Source organism: Pelobates fuscus, chromosome 4, assembly GCF_036172605.1.
Source record: "Pelobates fuscus isolate aPelFus1 chromosome 4, aPelFus1.pri, whole genome shotgun sequence".
NCBI lineage: Eukaryota > Metazoa > Chordata > Amphibia > Anura > Pelobatidae > Pelobates > Pelobates fuscus.
In genome coordinates, this window is record NC_086320.1 from 151,788,060 (window position 1) to 151,794,218 (window position 6,159).

The window sequence follows — 6,159 nt, forward strand, 5'->3', positions numbered from 1 at the left end:
AAAAAAATCATGACACAGCATTATACATTTACCCAGTTCTTTTTTATTTATTAAATAACACACACATACTGTAACGAATCTTGTCTCACCTATTCTAGATATAAGCCTATAGAAACACCTAAATGAGCTATAGGGGCAATCAGCCAGTTAGTCAATTATTCAGTTCTTCATTCAATGAAATGAGGTTAGATATAAGTGAAACCTATGGTTTCGACATTATAACTACGGAGTTTAAACATCTACCCAATACCTTTTGATCCATTTTGCTATAACACCATCGTGAATTATATTGTAGATCTAAAATATTGTCGACTTTGTGTATTTGGCAACTGTGAAAACTGTCATTGCTCAACATTCTATTTATTTTACAGGTTCTGAGTCTTCTATTGAAAAGACCATTGTGAAAATCCTTCCGTCGTGAATGAAAAATAAACATAGTGCATTGTTGTCTCTTGCAAATTTATCTCTGCATTTAATCCAAATTTTTGGCATACTACCTTCTCTGATAGGCTTGCATCATGGATGGAATTACTGATGCACAGTTACAAGGGTTTTTGCTCCACCCATGTGTTCTTCTTTATTAATTATCTTATTCTGAGTATCGTCTTAGAACAATTATCGTTTGTGATCTAATGAGGTGTTTCTCAGACAGAGCTTTGTAGCCATTATACAAAACAACTGAGAAGGAGTAGCGATATATACTGCTTCAGAATTTACTGCACATCGAAAATTCCTCTTCAGACAAATGAAAGATTCTGTTAAGGAGAAGTATCTCATGGCATCCATCAGCCTTAGATCTGCTACTAACAATTTAAGGTTGTTTCCACAAATAAAAAGGGACAAGGCTAGAACGGAAGAGGAAAATGTTTTCAACACAAAAGGGCTAGTGTCTTTGCATCGCACTTAATGTGACCAACAAAAATATGTTTCAGTTCCTCATTGCCTGCTATTAATATTATTTCTATATATAGTAATACAATTACCATTTTCCTGTATATTATGTAATCCATGGCTAGTGAGTCACCAAAAGCTAATCAAACAGAAGGATGCATTCTGTCCACAATATCACTAGGCAGTGTAAGGCACAAACACAGTTTAGAGGCAGAAAACAGTCTAGGGCAAACAGCTTCTGTAAAGCACCCAGCAAGCACCCTGTAAAGCTTCTGTAAAGCACCCATCAACCAGAATCTAAAATTAGTTCAGGTTTTTCAATTCATTTTCGAAGCACAAACTGCCAATAGCTGTCTGGCTGAGCATTTTGGGAAATGTGGTACAAAAGAGCTAGATTGGCAAAGATTAGCAATGAACACTCATTGAAGAACTATCAGTAGAAAATGTATGGCCACTTGACTATCCAAAGTCAGCATAGATTAAAAGGCAGTGTAGAATAAATGATTGGTGGGGTACACAAGGGTGGAATAATGCTGGGCCAAGTGGGATTGTCATTTCACTGTCTTAGGCGGCAGTGGTGTCTCCATTGCGGCATACAGGGGATAAAACATAGTCCAGGCAGAACCGCCAGGGGGCACACTATTTATTGGCAAGAATAAAACAGTTATATATGTATAACAGCATTTGAGTGCATAAAAACATACATAAATATGTTGGGAGGGATTCCCCCTGTTTAAACCTGCCCCTTCTGCTACATACAGTTTGTGAAGAACACAAAGCTAATCTAAAATATGAAAGGAGATGAAAACGTGGTCCGTGTAGGCTAGTCTGTCAGTTAGGAATAAATGTCCTGTCTTGAATGTGCCTTCACTGTAGAATATTAATGAACACGAAGATGCACCCTCAATGCAGAATTAGAGAGACTCTAGAACGTACAGATTTTTAACAATACACTAATTCAGGACACATACACAGTCATATTGTCCTGCACAAGTTTTGAAGAGGATGCACAGCAAGTATAATGAGCATAATTCAAAGCAATTCTGCAAAACCCAAGCTGATCACAAAAGGTGATCGTATTTGACCACAGACCAACTAACAATGGTACAAATGAAATCAAAGATGCCTGATGTTTAACCCGTGAAGGACCAATGGGATTTTATGCAATCAAAGATATATTTTCTGTAACGTTCCCATTCCAAAATCAAATACCCCACCAATTTAGTGTCATGAGTGTTGTATGGAAATATGTTAAGCAGGATATAATGTATTGGCATCAGGCCCAGAAAGGCTCCACTTTGATGACGGCAAGGAATACCATTGGTTCTTAAGGGGTTAAAGGTGGAAAGCAGCAATATTATATTAAGAAACCATGGTACAGCCATAGTACAGCCATAAATTCACGTTTATGAGTAACCAGAAACATTGTCATACTAAAAGTCAAGGTTTCCACACACTTAGCATTTCTAATTAATGAAACCCTGAATTAAAAAAAAAAAAATAAAACTGAAATTACGTATTCACTTTCTAAAAAGATCCAGTATATAATACGAATTATTCAACTTCCATGTTGCTGGTGGAATTATGCTAAATATATTAAGATAAACTATTCCCAAATCTTCAATAAAGACATTTTTATTAATTGATGATGTCTCACCTACAGTAGAAAATAAATACAAAATGAAAACTATTTGGTAAAATGTTAGGAAAAATGTAATTAACCATTATTCAGTTACCTTTACGTTGTATCATAGATGTGACGATATGGTCTTTCATTAATTCCATTAATTGTTATTGATGTTCTTCAAAACTCCCCAAAAATAACAATTTTGTAAATCCAAATATTCTCGCAAAAAAGTTTAATCCGAAAGTGATAGGGCATGAAAATATAAAAAATAGCATGGTAAAAGTATGTTATCCGAGGAATTGTCCCTTCGTTTATCAAATCTTTGCGTTAAACCCCAAACTGCGAATCCCATTTCCATAATAAGTGTATCCATTATAATTACACTATATTAAAAAAACAAATAAAAAAATGCAAGTTACAAACAAAATCATCGGAGGCAGTAATTGTGTAAACATACTGGGTTATACAAATTATATTAGCACTTTTTGCTTCGTTTTTTTTAAGTATATATCTTCTATTTTAAACAATTGGAAATATTTCTAAATTTTTTAACCATTTACTTTGAACATCTTTTTACTTATACTTTAAGAAAGAAAAATAAACATAAATGAATGGTGCAAGTGTATAACAGCAGAGCTGCATTAAACATATACCCAAAATAAGATTATTTAAAAAAAAAAAAGAGACCGTCTATATCTCCACCTTGATATAACCGCATTAGGGAAGATAAAAAAATGAATAAGTAAAAATAGTTATTGCTATGCTTGATACATGTGCTTTAGAGGTGCATAATACTGAAGTTGATATAAGAATAAATTAGCTCAAAACTTTCAGCCAATAGCATTTCATTGTCTGCCGTATCCACTGGTGCCATTTCAAAGACTGGTAGAAATTCCACATACGGAATTAAGAAGTAACCACTGAGGATGCATATATAATTAAATGGTGTCTGGAAAATATTAGAACACTTCATTGTAATGTGTACACTGTTATTAGTTATAAAAAAAAAATGTTCTCTTGGTCAGATATATTTTATTGAGATGGTTGAATACATGTGCTTTTGTTGAACTCAACAGTCTTCACATGTAACATCTGGAGAGGTTCCTTTAATGTGGTATCAAAAACTCTGAACCACAAAGATGATGTCCAAATATAATACCTACATGCAAAAATAAATAAAAAAAAAACGTTCACAGCCAAAAATTTAGATTTTTAACTATTTCCGTGTTCCTCTTCAAAAACAATAGAGATCTCGCCCTATAAAAGGACTGTTGTAACTTTCTGACCTAAGTGCGTCAATCACTGAGAACAATGGGATCTATTAAGAGATATATTGGTATATACAGTCAACAGGGACCTTGTTTGCCTCTTTAACTTATTCACTATGGCAGATTTAGAGTTTCCCATCTGGCAACTGAGAGCTCTCACAGTTACTATATTAACTTATTTTTTAATTAAGAAAAAAAAATATTTAAAAAAAAAACCAAAAAAAAACTATTGTGATACACAATAAGTGATTTATTTCTTATTACGAAACTTTTCAAATGTTTTTGTTAAGAATTTACCACTTTGTCAAAATCTTAGGTCAACTTTTCAAAAGATAATTTCCATAAAAACCAAAAAAATAAATAATAAAAAAAAAAAGTATGGTGCTAAAAGTACAAGTGCGCACAAAGGAAAATATTTTAATAGAAACAAAATGCAAAAAGAAATTCAGAAAATTCATAGTCACTCTGCGCATAACAAAAGCTTACAGGAAGGTCAAACTTTAACAAAAGTTTATGAACTTTACATACTCTCAAACCAATATTGAGACAATGTAATATATATATATATATATATATATATATATATATATATATATAAATAAATTAATATATATATATGTTTTCTTTTAACCCCCCCCCCCCAGCTATTGTTTCTAGACAATGCATAGATTTCAGAGTTAATTTCATATATCCCTCATAAGATCTATCCTCAGTGTGTATGTCAGTCCAATGTAACCTTAAATACCCTAGAAAGTTTTTAAACATACTGTAAACCCCATTCATTGCAATGTAAACAGACAAAGCATGCAGGCATTTTACTAGCAAAAAAAAAGGCTCCGATCCACAAGCCCCCTGTTACCTTTCACACATCCACCTGATCTCATCCCACACCCACATCCCACTTTTCAAAAATTGCAACTTACCTCGGAAAAGGAAAACTTGCAAAACCTTTGTTTGTGACTTATCCAGGTAACAATGAGCCTGGGGTGTGAGAGCTGCTGGGGTTCCTGAAAAAGACGAGCACAGCAAAGCATGTGAGAGATGGAGTGACTGTTAGATATGCAGATAAAGAGTTCTTCAGAGTTTTCCTTTTGTTCAACTTCTCGGAGCAGACAAAGAGCTGGAGAACTGCAGGTTTCTCCCTGTGCTCCCTCCCTCGCCCTCCTCCCTTGTCTCCTCCAAACAGAAGCACACAACATCACCCACCAATTGCACTGCTGTCCCTTCTACTTCAGAACACTCAACTTTTTGCCCCATTCCAGAAACAACTCCATCTTAACACTGCAAACTAAAATAATATTAATAATGGAAAATCATTGGTAATAATAATAATACAACTTTACTAAATCTAGCTGGAGCTCTGATGACTCACTCACTCTGTAGCTGCCCTTTGTCTGCCTACTCATCTTCTGGACTGTCCTACCCCATTGTTGACCTTGATCCACCCCTAGTAAATATATGCCTAGGGCTTATGACAAGGAGATTAGTACATAAAGGCAGCACAGCGTGATGGAGATGTTAGTTAAGGTGTGATAGAGGCAGTCACCCTACTGTCCCGTCCCTCCCCTCTCACAGATCACTGTGCTTGGACCTAAGTTCACAAACAAAGGGATGATCTGGGCGGTCCACCCTCCTACCTGTTGCACAAACGGCAGCAGCCTCAGCAGCAGCTGCATGAGTGGGGACCCTCAGGAGAGAAGGTGCTCCCTTAAGCCCAGCGAAGTTTCCCTCACTCACTCCAAAGAACAACTATTTAAAAACAAAAACAGGCACCTCCCACTAAACTAGAAGTGCTGGGCAATGATGAGGATGGGTATCCACAGCAACTGTGCACTTTTCCATTTTCACTGTACTTTGCTCTGTTTAGCTACACACGCCATCTGCATCATGCAAGGTGAAGGACAGGGTTTAACCTCAGGTAGGACAGAGGACCAAAAATACAAAGTTGCTTTTGCTTTTGGTAGTGAGCTTGTGGAGTCCTTTCTGCTTACAAACTGCACGTTCCAGCACTAGAGAGAGAGGAGGAGTGAATTCAAAACAAACACTCAGCCTTTAAAGGCATAGCCCTTAAACTACAGTTCCTGTGGTCCCTCTGGCTTTTGTTTCATCCTAAAAGTAATACAGCCATAGCAGGAATAGGGTCTGTGGTGTTTTCTTTTAAGTCATATTATTTATTGTTACTTGATACCTACTTTGTTTGTTTAAAGTACTAGAGAGATTGGAGCTAAGAAGTTTGTATTCACTTTTGAACTTTTTTTTTAAAAATGAACTTGGCATTTTACTTTGTTGACTATATATTTAATACAGACAGTTTGAGTTGTTTGTTATGTTTCTGATTAAAAAATATATATTATACATCTAGATTTGAATACA

The 6,159-nt window shown here is 35.4% G+C and overlaps 1 long non-coding RNA gene across 1 annotated transcript; it reads right to left on the reverse strand.

Moving 5' to 3' along the window:
• Positions 1-2,633: 2,633 nt before the first annotated feature.
• LOC134607913 (uncharacterized) lies at positions 2,634-5,785 on the reverse strand. The gene is made up of 3 exons (XR_010090700.1): positions 5,424-5,785; positions 4,710-4,793; positions 2,634-2,901 (listed from the first exon to the last, which is right to left on the reverse strand). It is a non-coding gene; the product is annotated as an uncharacterized LOC134607913 (long non-coding RNA).
• Between the last annotated feature and the right edge of the window lie 374 nt (positions 5,786-6,159).